Below are 17,866 nucleotides of genomic sequence, written 5' to 3'. Positions count from 1 at the left end.
TTGTAGGAAATTCTACATTTACATTTTCCCTTGAAGGTTTTCAGTATAACACTGTAAAGCTCACTGCTCTCAGCAAGGTCTCTTTTTTATTGAGTCTAAGGTCTATTTCCCTTGTCACTGACACCTACTGCTTACAGTTCTGCCCACTGAAACAAAATATTCACCACTTTCTAAATTATAATCCTTCACCTAAACTCAAATCACTTCTCAAAAAAAGATATATTTTTCCTTAAATATTCCTTTATTAAATCCTTAAAAAGAGTGCGAGGTCTCAATATATTTTAGTCCCTAAACAAATCATAAAAAGCAAGTGAGCAACACCAACTTAAAATATTAGACACGGTGACATATCAAATATCACAGAACATATGCCTACTTATCAGTCTCCTCTTTGTTAAAAGACAGGTTAAGATAAACAACTCAAAGTTATTCATTAACAACTCTTACCAATCTTTATCAAAATTAGTTAACACTTGGCTTCCCTGGCGGCTCAGATGGTAAAGAATTTGCCTGCAATGCTGGAGACCCAGGTTAGATCCCTGAGTCAGAAAGATCCCCTGAGAAAGGAAATGGCTACCTACTCCAGTACTCTTGCCTGGGAAATTGCACAGACAAAGGAGACTTGCAGGCTGGCAGAGTCAACACAAGTTGAGGGAGTGACACTTTCACTTAAAAGTTACTAATCCCATCATGAATATGTTGATCCAACAAATTGAAAAGAGACTTCATTTCATTTAGTAATTTTATACAAGGCAGATAGATTGCCAATAATTACCATCGTCAATGTGCATCCAGTAGGTAAGTACTCTTTTTGCTTGAATCTTCACAAGACTAAATCACAAATGTAAAGAATTTGAAAAACCAAGAATTTGAAATTCCTTCTCGTCAATGAGATTATCTTCACTACATGAGGTTAGATATAATAAATTTTAAATGTCTTGAGATATAATTCAACTGTATTTAGTTTATTCAGAGTTGTACAGCTATCAGTTTTAGAGTTTTAGAGTTTAGAGTTTTAGAGTATCACCCCAAAAAGAAACCCCATACTATTAGTGGCAATCACCCCCAATTCCCTCCTGCTTCACCCCTAGCCCCAAATTAATTGATACTCTTTGTCTTTATGGATTTGCCTATTTTGAACACTTCTTATAAATGACACCATACAACATGGAGTCTTGTGACTGGCTTCTTTCACTCACCACGACTGTTTTCAGGCTCATCCAAGTTTTACCGCATATCATTTCTCTTTGCTGTTGAAAAATATTCCACTGTATGTTACACGTTTTATTTATGTATTCATTAGTTGGACACTGCTTTATACGTGTAGACTCCACTGAGAGATATAAGAAAAAAGCTATCCTTTCAAGTTTGCATGACTGTGTACAATTAATCCTAAAGGTTCAAAATAACATTCTGCAATATACCATGAAGGCTAATACTCAAATCAAAAGAGGAAGCTACATAAAGTCACTGAACATGAAAACAACATTAAAAAGTTTAAAACATTCTAATATCAATTATGGCACCTCCCCCACTTAGCATACTGAGACCTTTAAAAAAGAGGCCAGAGGTTAGCAATATTTTTGACAGATCACAAATGAAATAAGAAGCATAAATGCTAAAGGCAAGGGAACCTCATCTTTAAAACGAGAGGCTGCATGCTAAGGGCCCTTTAACTACATTTCATGCCTACATGCTGTTGGCAAAAGAAGGCCAAATTAGTAACAAGGGGAATGCTAATGGAACTCATTTAGTCAGATACAGTGCAGTGGTTAAAAATATAGAATGAAGACAAACTGCCTCAGTTATTTACTAGGTGTCCAAACCGGACAAGTACCTTCACATCTGTATCTTGCTTTCCTTACGTATAAAATGACGTTAATAGTAGCTATCTTTTCAAGTTGCTGTAAGAATATAACGAAATTGTATGCATATGTATAAGTGCTATGCGTGTGTGTGCGCAGTCGTGTTTGACTCTGTGTGACCCCATGGACTGTAGCCCACCAGGATTCTTTGTCCATGGAATTTTCCAGGCAAGAATACTGGAGTGGGTTGCCATCTCCTCCTCCAGGGGATCTTCCCAATGCAGGGATCGAACCCTCATCTCCTGTACTGGCAGAAGCTGGCAGGCAGATTCTTTACCGCTGAGCCGCCAGGGAAGCCCAAGGATGAGTGGCAGGCCAGCCCAATTAACGTGTGCAGGGACAGAGGAACCTAAGGCGACGCAGTTCAGAGTAACAAAAGGCCAGCACCAATTACCAAATAAGGCTGATGGCACGCATAACTGGGCAGCATCCACAACCTTGGTTCTCCCCCTGTCATCAGATGTAATATATTTTTTGGCCATGCCACGGCATGCAGAACTTTAGTTTCCCTGACCAGGGATCAAATCTGTGCCCTGTGCAGTGGAAGCACAGAGTCTTAACCACCAGAATGCCAGGGAAGTCCCTAGATGCAAAATTATAACAAAGGTGGTAAAACATGCAGTCTTATTAATACAAATCAGTAGTGTTAAGGGTATGCAAGAGTTATCTTTATCCTTGCCTATTCCTTAAAGTATGTTTATATAGGTGAAATCTTGTTAAATAAAGGCAGGGTGAAATAAATATCTATGAGAAAGATAATTTGTTTTATCTTGGTGACATTACTGAATAGCAACTCTGTGCCAGACCCTGAAAAGATAGACTAATAACACACAGTTTCTGCCCTTCAGGAATTCACTAGTCTAGCTCCCTCCCCACTAAAGGAACAGACAGCAAGCAAATTCTTTAAAATGTATTTCATAACTGAATTTCACACACACAAAAAAACAATAGCCAACCTGTGCTTCCCTGGCGGCTCAGTGGTAAAGAACCCACCTGCAATGCAGGAGACTCAGGAGAGGCAGGTTCGATCCCTGGGTTCAGAAGATACCCTGGAGAAGGGTATGGCAACCCCACTCCAGTATTGTTGCCTGGGAAATCCCACAGACAGAGGAGCCTGGCGGGCTGCAGCCCGTGGGGTCACAAAGAGTTGGACATGATTGAAGCAAATGAGCATGCATACAAGCTTAGTGACATTTATTAGGATGCATTAAAAATAAAAGTCCTGGACAGTCCTGAACAAATGGAGAATGGAATAAGCTTCCTGGTTTATAGCTTTTATGAAAACAAACATACTTTTTTTTTTTTTAAATATTTTTACATTTTGCCCGTCCTTCACCCATTTCTCCCATCCTACTCCCTACCTCTGGTAATCACCAATCTGTTCCCAATATCAGTGAACTTCAATTCGTTTAAGATTCCACATACAAGAGAAATTATAAGGTTTCTGCCTTTCTGACCTATTTCACTTAGCATATTGCCCACAAAGTCCATCTGTGTTGTCACAAATGACAAAATTCCATTCTTCTTTATGGCCAAGTAGTATATACAAACATACCACAATTTCTTTATCCATTTACCTATCAATGGACACTTAAGTTGCTTCCATATTTTGGCTATTGGAAATAATGATGCAATAAACATGGGGGTATATACGTCTTTACAAGCTAGTGTTTTCGTTTTCTTAGGAAGAATACCAGAAGTAGAATTGATGCATCATATTGTAGTTCCTGTTTGTAATTTAAGGAACCTCCATACCATTTCCCACAGCGGCTGCACCAATGTACACCCCACCAACACTGCACACTCCTTTTTCTCCAAAACCTCACCAACACTTGTGATTTCTTGTCTTCTCAGTTTATTTCTAAAGGTCGTATTTTAATTGGAAGTATTCAATCTCTCACGTGCAAACGTATTTCCAGATATATTCTAAAGCCATAAAATGCACAATTATGTTTTAAATTATCACAGGAATGTTTATCCTCTTTGTCACTACTAGATCAATTACTAGTTCATCTTAAAGAATCTCTTATTTCAGAGAATTCACTGAACTAGTGATTTTGAGCAGCAAGACAGTGTGTGTGTGGGGGGTGTGGCTGTGCTGTATCTTCACTGCTGTGAAGGTTTTCTCTAGTCTCATTGTGGGGGTTTCTCTTGCATGGGCTCCAGGGGGTGTGGACTTCAGGAGTTGTGGCTCCTGGGCTCTAAAGCACAGGCTCAATAGTTGTGGTGCACGGGGCTTACTTACTCCATGGCATGTAAGATCTTCCCAGACCAGGGATCGAACGCATGTCTCCTGCATTAGCAGGCAGACTACTTGACCACTGAGCCACCAGGGAAGCCCTCGCAAGAGACTTAAGTCATCGACTGGCCAAGCTTCAATTTTACAGGTAAGAAAGAGTTAAATGGGCCAATAAATAGAGTTTAAAAGACCAATAAGCATATGGAAAAAGTTCTATCATCATTAAACACGGGCAGATAGATACTGAAGCCACAATTAGATATTTCTAAATCTCCACCCAAATGGCCAAACTTAAAAGGATCAACAATACTAAGTGCTAAGGAAGAACATCAACTACATTGATGGTAGGATTCTAAACTAGTACAAATACTTGAGAAATCTATTTGGCAGTATTTACTAAAGTTAAACACACATATACCCTACAAGCCAGCAATTTCACTTCTGGGTGTATACCAAAGAGACCATCAAAAGACACATACTGGACTTCCCAGGCAGTCCAATGGTTAAGACCCTGTGCTGCCAATGCAAAGGACACAGGTTTGATCCCTGGTCAGGGAACGAAGATCCCAGATGCTGCACCCCAAGGCCAAAAAATAAAAAGTAAACCTATATAGAAGGGAAGCCACTCAAAAGATAATATCAAACTTCCCTTGGGAGTCTAACGCACTGGTTTTCAAAGTGTGGTCCGCTAAGAGCCTTTCAGTAGATCCAATGGATCAAAATTGTTTTCACAAATAATATGACATTATCTGCCATTTTCACTGTCATTCTCTCTTGAGTATACAGTGGAGTTCTTCCAGAGTCTATATGATGTACAAATTGAAGAAAGTAGTAGACAGAGACTCCATCTTTTTTCTTTTTTTTAAATTAAGTGAGATATGAAATTTTGCAAAAACATTTTTAAAATGTCACTTTTAATTTCTGTTTTGGAAGCTATTTTACATGAAAGTATTATTTACATTAACATGCAATGAATTTTATTTTCAAACACACACAAAGTTTTTAAATGTCTCTGTTTTAGTTTCTAATATAGTAAGCATCAATGGACAGAACTCCACATAAACAAAAGCTCCTTGGGGTCCTTGATAATTATAAATGGGTCCTGAGATCAGTAAGTTTAAGAATGACTGGCCTACTGATAAACAATAAAAACGATAAGCTTCTTTTGCTACTTAAAGTGATAAAAAAAAAAAAACCCAAGGTTATCAACATTTTCTCTGAAACCATCTGTGCCAGACAAAAATCACTGCTACTATATTTATCTGCATACTTTCTTAAAGCTTAATCTAGACTTCAGATGCAGAGAAGGCAATGGCACCCCACTCCAGTACTCTCGCCTGGAAAATCCCATGGACGGAGGAGCCTGGTAGGCTGCAGTCCATGGGGATGCTAAGAGTCAGACACGACTGAGTGACTTCACTTTCATTTTTTACTTTCATGCATTGGAGAAGGAAATGGCAACCCACTCCAGTGTTCTTGCCTGGAGAATCCCAGGGACGGGGGAGCCTGGTGGGCTGCCGTCTGTGGGGTCGCACAGAGTCGGACACGACTGAAGCGACTTAGCAAAAGCAGCAGCAGACTTCAGATGAAAACTTAACCAAACTTTTAAGCTGCTCTGCCAGCCAAGAAATTATACCTCTGGCTAAATTCACACTACAAGCTGCTGGGCAAGCACAATTAACCCACAGGATACTAAATAAAATAAAGCCCTCCACACACACACACATGCACAACCAAAAACAAAGCTGAGGAAAAATTCAAATTACATTATCTCTCCCTACCTATCAATCCCATGCTAACTAATAGGCTTAGGCCTATTAACTCTTAAAAAAAAAAAAATTTCCGATGTTCCTTTACTTGAAAATGTCTCTTCTGTAAGACTCCAGTTTTTTCCACATCTCTAGGGATACAGATAAAATTTACTAACTTAAAAAAAATAAAGTTCCTTAAGTCATCTCTTATCCAACACCTTGGTTTTACAGATAAGTGTAGTGAGGACTCAGAAGGTTAGTTAAGTGATTTAACATATAGAGGGGGATACTCAACTACAACAGCCCTTCTGACTCCAAATCTAGTACACTTTCACGGACTACGTCATTTTCATTTCAAATATGTGAAGTTTTTTAAAACAAAAAACTCTCCAATACAGGAGTCAGTGGGGTTATTGCAACTATTTAAACAATAACATTATTCATCTATTTTGTGTATCAATCTATTTAAAAAGCTGTAAAATATCACCTATACAAATCATGGAGAGCTTACAGTTAACACTTAACTGGATGCCAGTCAGATTCTAGTCCCCTACATGTTGAGGGAAAGGGTTGGTTATATATATAAAAAGGCATGTGCTTTGAGAATCCACTGTTTAAGTAGTGGAGCCACATTGAGAAAGTCATTCTATAATACAGATTCCTTTCTCCTGATGACCGTTCAATAGATCTGAACAGAAAGAAGCTCTCAGTGGAGAGAGTGGGGGAAAAGAGTTTAAAGGGAAGATAATAAAGGTTTTTTAGCTAAGGATTGTTTTTTAAAGGCTTTCCAGGTGGCGCTAGTGGTAAAGAACCTGTCTCTCAATGCAGGAGAAATAAAGAGACACGGGTTCAATCCCTGGGTTGGGAAGATCCCCCAGGCGGAGGAAATGGCAACCCACTCCAGTATTCTTGCCTGGAAAATTACACGGACAGATGAGCCTGGCAGTCTACAGTCCATAGGGTAGCAGAGTCAGACACGACCGAAGCGACTTATCACGCACTCCATTCACTGATACAGAAGCCAAAGTATCATCCTCATATAAGTGAAGTCTCAGGTACCTCCTTCCCTTACTCCACTCCCCCAAACCACTTTTATCTTCAGCCATGCGTGCGTACACGCATGCTCACTCACTCAGTTGTGTCTGACTCTATGACTCCATGGATTGTAGCCCGCCAGACTCCTCGGTCCACGGGATTCTCCAGGCGAAAATACTGGAGTGGGTTGCCACTTTCTTCTCCAGGGGATCTTCCCGATCTAGGGACTGAACCCAGGTCTCCTGCACTGTAGGCAAATTCTTTACCGACTGAGCTACGAGGGAGAAAATAAATACTACTTCCTACTATAGAGAATCAGAAAACAGTTCATTAAGGTGGCTTGTGAGCTAGGTGGCAGGCTAGCCACAAAGGGGAGATAGAGTTCCAAAAGTACAGCTATGGGGACTGCAAAGACTAGAGGGTCCACACCAACTATGAATAGTTTGATTAGGTGGGAGAAGAAGAAGTAACCTCTGAAAAGCAGATGGCAAGTACATCAAAATGACCTATTTGGGTAAAGCTGGTAAGAGTTTTGAGCAGTATTTGAGAAGAGAGAAGGAAGAGAAATGGAGGTACTCGAAGAACCTGATTTTTGTGGCTGTGTAGATGAACAAAGGGCTCCCCAGGTGGCGCAGTGGTAAAGAATCCGCCTGCCAATGACACAAGAGCCGATCCCTAGATTGGGAAGCTCCCCTGGAGTAGGAAGTGGTAACCCACTCCAGTCTTCTTGCCTGGAGAATCCCCATGGACAGAGGAAGGAGCCTGGCGGGCTACAGTCCCTAGGGTTGCAAAAGAGTCAGTCATGACTGAGCTACTAAACAGCAACGACCCATGAACAGAAGCCAAAGAATCTTTCCATTAGTCTCCTTTTGCTGACATGATTCTTCTTCCCATGATGCACTGAGGATAACTAAGGTGATCCTCGTGTACTGTGCGTGTGTTCAGTTGTGTCTGACTCTGTGCAATCCCATGGACTGCAGCGTGCCAAGCTCCTCTGTTCATGGGATTTTCCAGTAGAAGCAATTCAAGATAGCTGACAGGTAGCTCTGATAATGACATTCATTATAAGACAGGGACTCCAATGGGCTTCTCCAAACCTCAGCCCAGACTCACAGTCTCTCTCACCCCAGTTCAGCATGCTTCAAGTTAAAAACTCTCAAGAATTTTGGATAACTATATTGTACATTGGATACTAATATTGTATGTCAATTACATTCGACAACAACAACAACAAAAAGAATTTTGGTAACCGATTGATATCTATGTACAGGGAACACAGTAAACGTATACACACAGGTTAAATATAAGAAAACGAGACTTTCTGTAGTCATTTTCACAAGAGTCCGGGCAAACGCTGTATATGTCAGTACCCTCCTTTCATACATAATGCATTCCTGAAAATGTGACAGAAGTCAAATCTTTCAAAGCCAAACAACAGATTTACATGTTTATAGGGGTGTTTCCAACTCTGTCAGAGTAAAGGAAAGTATTATAAAATCCCTAATGACACTTCACCTTTCACATATAAGCTTTATTACATACTTACCATACTTAATTTCCTGTTTTGTCCTAATTATTTCATTCATCACTTAACAAAGTCAACCAACATAACCAATGAGCAGAACCTAATCCAGTTAAGGTTAAAGATTCATATCCCCAATCAGTTCCTTGCCTCAAAGACATTAGGTTTGAGCCCTCAAGCTGATGCACTTTTGTTTTCCTACTCATTTTTAAAGGGGCAAAATACAATTGAACTTGCAAATTAACATACAAGACAGTGCTGTACAAATATAGCATAACTGCCGAAACAGAACTGTTCTCAGACAGGCAATGCTGCTGCTGCTAGGTCGCTTCAGTCGTGTCCGACTCTGTGCGACCCCATAGACGGCAGCCCACCAGGCTACCACCATGCAATAAAAAGACATTTGCTTCATTTCAGCTAATGGACAGAAGTCTGAATGCGACTTAAAGAAGGGAAGTTACTTCCCTGGTGGTCCAGTGGTTAAGAATCTACCTCCCAATGCAGGAGATGTGGGTTCAATCCCTGATCAGGTAATTAAGGTTTCGCATAATTCAGGGCAACTAAGCCCATGCACCATGACCAGAGACGCCCTTGTACCACTAAGGAAGAGTCCATGTACCACAACAAAGACCCAGCGCAGCTCCCCCCACCAAAAAAGAAAAAAAGAAGGGAGGTTAATACATAGTGTATTAAAGTACTGAGTATACAAAAATCTTATGTATCACCGTTGAGGACTAACATGGTTCAATGGAAAAAATACAGAAACAGGAAGCAGAGCTCAAAGTTATTGGAAGAAATTCACACTCTATATACATACACACACACACACACACAATTAGACTATTAACTCTTACCTCCTTTCCCAGTCCACAGCACAGTTTAAAGGGTGGGGTGGGGAGAGGAAATAAGACTGGAACCAGGACTGACAAAAGTGAAAATAAACATTGAGAAACTGAGATAGCTTAAGGAAAAAAAAAAATTAATTCAAAACATCTGGGACCTTTTTAGTGTATATGCGAACCATCCTTAAACTTCAACAGCCACCAAAGAAGACAAGCAAGAAATACCTAAAATGAAACAGGCTAAAAATAGTTAAATTATATTCCCGATGTTACTCCCACTAGCAAAGAACAGAAAGCCCCTAAAAGGGGGATTGAAGAAAAGGCAAGCGAAGTGGGGACTCACACAAGGTTTACCAAGAATCCTGAGTCAAAACGAACAGACAGGGAAAAGAAAGTTTTAAACAGCAGGAAAATTGGAAAATCATATTAAAATCAATTTCATGATTTTTGAGCAATATTTACCAAAGCAGCATCTAAAAAAGGAGCAGCAGAGTGAGGAGGGACCCAAAACAGCGTCTTCTAGGATGAACAAACAGCACACTCTGAAGTCCTGAGGCAGAAGTGGAGGCAGGACAGGAGCAAACACGACTTAATAAACTGATCATGTGATGAGAACCTTTAACACACAGCTAATAATAAGGTTGCTTCTACATGACGGCATTGTCAGGGGGTGGAGTCTGCGTGTTTTGCTCCTTGCTTTCATTCTCTTATGCTACCCAAACTTTTAAACAGAATAGAGAACAGCAATTTCATAATCAGATAATTTTTAAAAAAGCATTTAACATCTTTAGAAAGCTTTCCATCAAATAATAAATTGGTTTTAAGTATTTAAAAGCAAGTTTTGGTGTTTTGAAAAATTCATTTAAACAGAATATTATCCCCTCAGAAATCAAATTAATGAATATTTTGATAATGAACCTTTCCAATTTAGATTTCCTTTAACAGGAGTATCAAACACCGCTGCACTGCTTTTAAAATGGTGCTCTTTGTCCCCAGACTCCAGTTCTAAAGGGTTTGTGAAAATTAATTTTTAAATTCCCTCCAACCAGTATGTATAATGGGGACAACTCTGTTTTGTTCACCTTGTGTATCTGTTACCTGGTATAACACTACACAACAGGCATTTAATGTGTAATCATTGAATTTAAAGTACAAAGCAAAACAAAATAAAAAATATTAAAAAAAATTAGACAAAGCGATTAACCTGAAGAAAATTAGGATATGCTGGATTTCATCTCTAAACCAGTAATTCTCCAAGAGTAGTTCCATGCTTGGGAGTTGTTAGAAATGCATGCTCTCGGGCCCCATTCCATACTTACTGAATCAAACTCTGGAGGCAGGACCCAGCAATCTGTTTTAACAAGCCCTCCAGGTTTAAGAATCAATGCTCCATACCAGTGCTGCCAAACTACAATCAGATCAAACCTAGCCTCCTGTTTTGTACAGCCCACAAACTTGAGAATGGATTTCACACAGGGTCAACCTAATGGCAGAGCATATGAACTTTAAACTCCCAATAAGCAAAATACTGTACTGTTAGTCTTCTCCCCATTTCTATGCCTCTCATTAGACCAGAATTACAATTAATTGTACTCAATTATCATTAAAGTTTAAATTTTATCAACAAAAAATTTACCTAATAGCTTTGATTTTGCCTCATAGAATGCAAAAACTGAAGTCTATAATTACAATCTGGCCCTTTACAAGAAACAACTCAGGCAGTGTTATCAAGGAGAGGCCAAATCTTTCTACACTATACCTAGGCAGAACACGCGGAGAAGGAAATGGCAACCCACTCGAGTGTTCTTGCCTGGAGAATCCCAGGGACGGGGGAGCCTGGTGGGCTGCACAGTCGGACACGACTGAAGAGACTTAGCAGCAGCAGGCAGAACATAGGTCTAATACCACATAATTTCCTTATCCAAGTTAAACAGGGTAGACTTACTTGGAAGTTCTAAGTAGCCAGCTGAAAGAAAAGACCAGAACACAGAGAGGAAACCAACCACCTAAACTTACAACTCTTAATCACCAAAGTCAGTATGAAGGAAATGGACATTAATAAATTGACAGGAAAAAGAGGTTTCTCCTACTCCTTTTCTTTCTAAATTTTCTTCTCTTCCCACTTCATAGGCTCTGTAGCAGAGGATCGGATCCAAGACAACCAGCCCAAAGCTGTCCCAAGGAAAACAATTCTTCGGTAATGGTTGGCCAATTAGTCTAAAGTGTTCAAAGCGTACATGATTGATCAGTTACAGAAAAGATAAACAGAAAGGGGCCATAATATGATACATCAATTTTGTATAGGCCATTCTAGACATCAGGAGTCAAACATTCCCCCAAATTTTGCCATTCAGGCAGTCAAAGTTATTGTTTACAATGTCCGGGGGAGGTTTCTTTTTGTTTTGGAGGGTTGGTTTGCTCTTGGCCACATGGTGAGCCATGTGGGATCTTACAGTTCCCCAACAGGAATGGAACCCATGCCCCCTGCAGTGGAGGCACAGAGTTTTAACCACAGACCACCATGGAAGTCCCGGTAAACAATGTTATTCTGTGTTCTGTAATACACAAACATGAAGGACAGAATCTCTGACCTTATTTATCCATTATTAAAAGAGATTTTAAGTGTGAATTTTGAATGACTACTAAGGTTATGGAATCCAAAGAATTCAGTAATTAACGTGGCTTGTTAGATATGGAAATAGCTTCGCACAGAAGCTAGTCTATGCACACTATCTTAGTGAAGTTACTTAGTTTGTTGAGCCATGTTCCACACCTGAAAAACAAGGAGTTTGACTAGATCCTTCCAGGACTGCTCATCATAAAAGGATTATTTGGTCAAGTTAAGTGACTCCAAGTAATAAACAGAATGGGGCAGGGGAGGTGGCGCACACAAAGAAATAGAGGAATCATACTAAGAAAATGAACTAAATGTCCAACAAATAATTATTGAAAGTCTGCGTGCCAGGCATATGTCAATGACTTAGGATCTTGAATCTGATCAGATAGATGCCACCAACCCAGAAAGAATTTGAACTAATTAATCAAAGCATCTGAACAAAATAAGACAAACAAAAAAATACAAGCAGTGCAGAGATAACTGACAGAACATCAATGGTAAAATAACAGTTAACACCAGAGTATGTAGTAGTTACTGGCCCAAAATTAAAAACATCCTAAGTACGGCTATTTCTAAAACCAATACTGAAAGAATACATGTCCGCTGCACTTGACATTTGGGCTCACTGGAGAAGGCTGGCATTCATAGGGAAATTCTATTTAATTTACTTAAAGAGAATAAAGGGTAAAAGGCAAGTTCCACTGGCGTGAACCATAACTAAGCATATTCCTTACATTCGTGCGTGCTCAGTCGCTTCAGTCGTGTCTAACTCTATGTGACCCCATGGACTGTAGCCCGCCAGGCTCCTCTGTTCACGGGACTTCCCAGGCAAGAATATGGAGTGGCTTACCATGCCCTTCTCCAGGGGATCTTCCTGACCCAGGGATCAAACTCATGTCTCCTGCATTGCAGGCAAATTCTTTACCGCTGAGCCACCAGAGAAGCCTCAGCATATTTCTTACAACAACTTAACTAAGGCCCCTTCTATGAAGCACAATAAGGAATAACAAAATTAGAGCTAGGAAGGACTTTAGAGACCAGCTAGTCCAATGGCCCTCACTTCATATAACAAAAGCTTCCAGACAACAGTAATCTCTAGAACAGTGCCTGGCACGTGGTAGATGCCAAATAAATATTTGATGAAAAGAAAACTAATGCCTTAACAGGTATTAATAATGTTAGTATTAAAGTTGAAACTCTAAGAAGATGCTCATTAAGAGATAATAAATAAATATGTGTAACTCAGATTCTCATTTTCCCTTTTTCTAAAATGCATTGCCAAAAAACAACCTAGCTGCTCATCAGAATCATATTTTTAGTCTTTAAATGCCAGTTGCTACCTCAAATCTACTCAATTATAATCTCCAGAGAGTAAGACCCAAGCAAATACATTTTGAAAAAGCTGCACAGGTGATTCTGATACACAGCTCAACTAGAAAATTGTTAGACAGTGACTGTAGAACTGGAAACCCACCAGCTATGAAATGCATGTAGAGAGAGTGTGCGTGTGCTGAGGCCCAAAGACTAGCATAGGCACATTTTTTTTTTTTTTGGCATAGGCACATTTGAAGAAAAAAATTTATGTAACGTACCTCATCTTAACAGTATGCCTTTTCACACCGTATTCCTTAAAAGCTTATTACATTGATCATTACTTTATATGCAACAGTAATAACTGAACGATAAATTCAAACTCCAATATCAGACCTTTCGTGATTTTTTTTTCCTTATGATGGACCCTACAGCATAGAAAATAGGAAGCCAGTGATCATTAAAGTAACAGATCTGTGACAAATCGTGTGACACCTTAAGGATGCTCACAGACTCTGTATTAGCAGCCTTCTCATATAGAATTTAGCACAATGGACCAAGGGAATTAAGAGAAACACCAAATAAAGGTGTTATTGCTATTTCATTCATCCCATAAAATTATCAACCAATACTGCAAAAAGAAAAAAAGCAAAATAAAACCCTTCATTTTGAAAATCTTTTTGTGAAAATTACACTGATTTTAAACTAAGCTAGGTAAAACTCAAGAGTTCTCAAATTGAGGTAACAGAAATTCACATGATACTAAATGTTCACTTATGGGATGATTTAAATAAATTGCTGGGAAGGAAATGTCTGATGTTGCATCTTTTAGTAATCTTAAGTTGCCTTACGTTATTTTAGTCATAAACAGATCCACCAACTAAACGATCAACCTGAACGTGTTGGGAAACATATGGAAAGGGAAGGAAGAACCTATTTGCAGCAGAGTTTTAGCATTTCCCTTAGTCAATCAAGATATTTCCGAAATTGCAGACTATTATATTTTTATTAAAATTTTAATCTAAAGCCTCTCTGGTACAGGAAACAAAAGTCCCATTAAAAAAAAAAATAATTGGCATCATTTTATTAACAAGGCAGAGTAGTTGAAGCACCATTACTTGAACCTAACAGACCTTAGTCCTTTGTTTAATGGAAATAATATTTAATATCCACATATGGTGTCAAATGGAGTGTTTAACATAGTCCTGGCACATAATTCAACAAATGACAATTGTTGTGATAATGGAAAACAGTTAAGGAAGAAAAAACTATCTTATTTATCCACTAGAAAGTTCAGTAAGAACATGCTACCAGCAATAACAGTGGTTTTTCAACCCTGACAGTGTGACAATCACCCACAATCCTTTTAAAAGACACTGCCCAGGGCCCAAATCAGACCAATTAATAAGTCTTTGGGAGCAGGACCCAGGCATTAGTTTTTGTTTTGTTTTTAAAAACAAAAAACTTCCCTAAGTGATTCTAATGTACAGTCAGAGTTGAGGTCCAACGCATTAAACCTTTTCTAAACATTGTTAGACTCCATGTTAAAATTAGAAGAGAATTTAGCAATAAATACAATACCTTTCGAAGATACAGCTCCTCAAAGAACTACATAGAAACTAAAACCCCATTTTCCAAATTTTGGGGGAAAATATTTCAAGATTCAGAAAACATACCACCACTAGGAAAAATATAATGCAGGCTAAATAAAAGCATTATACTGTTTAAAATTAAAAAAAAAAAAAAAAAAAAAAAACCAACTAGCTCCACAACCACAGAATAAAATTCCCCTACCCCTGTAATTGTCCAAAACATTTATAAGAGAACTAATTCTTTAAAAAAACTTTCTTTAACCTGATTTAAACAAGTTTGGTTACAATATAAAAATTGTACAATATAAAAATTGTACAAAAATTGTTATGAAACAAACAATAAGCTTACGAAACAATGAGCTAAAAGAAAGAATGCTTGCTGTGCCCAACTAATCAAGAACTTGAGGACTAGCAAATTCATGAGAAAAATTCATTTTCAAAAACGAAGCAGCATTATTAATATCATATCAGAAAAATTATCTTTAAGGAGGTATGCATAAAATATCTCGTTTTCTTGAGATATCAGAAAATTTATTTCAAAAGCCTGGGTTAAAAAAAAAAAAGATCCAAAGTAAATCCTCCTGAAGCATTTTCATCGATAAAACAAGAAAACTACGTAACACCAAGGGATTCCAGAAATTTGATGAAAGGTAAAACTTGCCCTTCAAAGTTATTTTCTTAAGAATTTAGATTCTCAGATTCTAGATTCATAGATTCTTGTATGGTTTTTGCTGCTATTTAATCCCTCCAGAAATCTTCTCTCTCAGAAACTACCAAGGTCAGCAAACAAAAGAAACGGCAAGAGAACAGTACGATAACAGGTTAAGAGTTACAAATCGTGTTCTTGCAAAAAATATAGGTAACAGGATAGAGGAAAAAAAATATAGGTAACAGGATAGAGGGAAAAAAAGCACGTATAGTTCAAAAGGATCATTTTTAAATGAGAGAAAACAAAACATAATAAGCTATCACAAACATTTTGAGTTCGCCCTTGGTCTATCAATTCCAAATGTTTTTCACTCCAATCCAAGCGCTGTTACAAGTATGACAAAGCACATGGGTTATCAAATTGAGAATGTTGACATCTTTGTACATTTGATGCATAAATCTTTCAGAACTATGAAGGCATTTGGTAAAACCAAAATGGCAGCCCACCGAATCAGTACACCAGTAAGATCTAAAGAAGTTTGTAGTCTCTATTTTTAAGTTCAAGTGTACGGATTAACAAAGCCCAGCGAGTCACGGTTAAGGAGTCCTTACCATATAATCACTAAGGATGGATAATGCGCTCCAAAAGAGGTTTAAGTACCTGCTGAAAAGTTTCTTTAATCAAAGACTCCCAAATTCTTCCTCAAAAGTTAAGGTTTACCAATGTTAGGCAGATTCAGGGGGACTCGAGGGTTTCCAGGTCAGAGAAAGCTGCAAAAGTCTTTTCCCTCGCCTCGAAATGAAGCGTGACTATTTAACCAAGAAGCCGCTCAGTTACATTCAAAGACAATCTGAAGAAATTACACACACCTGTAAACTGCACGACGGAAAACCCAATTAACATTTTAAGTATGGAACTTCCAAATAATAACAAGCTTCATTTAAGCAGATTCTGTTGAAGAGTTTAAAAATCCCCGGGTAAGTTCCAGTCGCCCCAGAAATCCATACAAATACTGCAAAACACGTATACACCTGCTCCATAACTCTTGAATATTTCACAATGAATGAAAAATATACCATTTCTCAAATCCGAAGCCTCACGTCACAAGAATCCGAAGGTTTTATCATTAACCAACTCGCACATGCTAGTACTTTTTTTTTTTTTTGGCAGAAACAGTTAAAAATATAAAAGGTGGTGGGTCCAAGCTCTCTGGGGAAGCGATTTCTGCTTCAAAACATCTTCCGCAGCTTTAGCCCTCCGTAAATGAGGGAGGTGGAGGAGGCCGATAACCCGGCTCCGGCTCCCAGACCCCAGGGCCCAGGAGAAGCTGCGGGTTATCACGGGAGGGTGGGGGGGAGGTGGACAAGTCGGCGGGCCCGATAGCCAGGCGTAGCCGAGGCCTAGCTCTACGGCTCCAAATCACTCCACCTCAGTAATGGCGTTTGGTGTCAAGTGGAACGAGACCGGGAAGGAGAGCGATTGCGAGCCCGCCGAGCGCTGGGCTGCAAGCCCCGAGGCCTGGGGGGCGACGAGCCCCCGGCGCCGACCCGGCCGTGGGCTGCGGATGCGGGGGCTGCACGCCGCGCCCGGAGACTCCATCCTCCGACTCGGCCCCAGACAGGACGGGAAGGGGAGGAGGGGGGAGGGACGGAGCCGTCAGCCATTTTCCCTTACAGTCCAAAACACACAGACACGCTCCCGGGACGCCGGCTCGGCGTGCAACGGGGCCCCGCGCCCCCACCCGCGCCGCGCGCTCCCGCCCCGCCCGAGGCCCAGGACCGGGACCGGGAAGCCCCGGGCCCGGCCTGCGGCGGCGGCGAGACAAACCACGCACACGCACACCCCCTCGCCCTCCTCCCCTCCCCTCCCCTCCTCTCCCCACCCCTCGATCCAGCTGTTGGCCCCGGAAAAGCGCGTCGTCCCGGCGCTGCTGGCTACTCACCGCACGAAACAGGCGTCTTCTCTTAAGAAACAAGACACGCGGAGGAGACAATCAAGGCTCAGTCCCGGGACAAGGCCGACCCTGGGTGCATCCCGGGCCCAACGGTGACGGGCGACAAAGTGTGTCGAGAGACCGTAGGCGTAGGGACCGGGGCGCTGCACAGGGGCACCGGAATTCGCTGCTCGCCGCGCCCGCCTTGCAGCAGAGGTGGCCGCGGCCGCCTCCTCCTCCCCCTCCTCCTCCTCAGCCGGCAGCGGGCCTCTTCCCCCTTCTCGCTTCTGGCTGAGGCTCTTTCAGAGCGCAGACGGGCTCCGGGCGGTGCGTTTCTCCTGCGTCACCTCCTCCTGCTCCTCCTCCCGCAGTGGCGGCTTCACCTTCCACTGGTCGCCGCCTCTGTCCCCGCTCCGGGCCTGCTCGCTCTGCTGCGGCTGGCTCCTAGCACCCGGCGCCCAGCGAAGCACCGGGCGCAGAAGCAGCCGCCTCCCGCGAGGCCTGTGAGCT

The 17,866-nt window shown here is 40.7% G+C and overlaps 1 protein-coding gene across 5 annotated transcripts in view; it reads right to left on the bottom strand.

Annotated features, from left to right (window-relative positions):
• USP9X (ubiquitin specific peptidase 9 X-linked) overlaps positions 1–17,866 on the bottom strand; it is a 122,879-nt gene that overhangs the window by 93,539 nt on the left and 11,474 nt on the right. Inside the window, exon 1 of one of the 5 annotated variants that reach the window (XM_020875429.2) lies at positions 17,366–17,738. The exons of 1 other annotated variant lie outside the window; for it this stretch is intronic. The gene's annotated coding sequence lies outside the window, so the exon portion shown is untranslated. Of the gene's footprint in view, positions 1–17,365; positions 17,739–17,866 lie in introns of those variants that run through there. 3 more of the 5 variants (XM_020875431.2, XM_020875432.2, XM_020875433.2) reach the window with 3 other exon arrangements.

The sequence above is a fragment of the Odocoileus virginianus genome, chromosome X (assembly GCF_023699985.2).
Source record: "Odocoileus virginianus isolate 20LAN1187 ecotype Illinois chromosome X, Ovbor_1.2, whole genome shotgun sequence".
NCBI lineage: Eukaryota > Metazoa > Chordata > Mammalia > Artiodactyla > Cervidae > Odocoileus > Odocoileus virginianus.
This window is presented reverse-complemented; position numbering and strand designations above follow the sequence as displayed.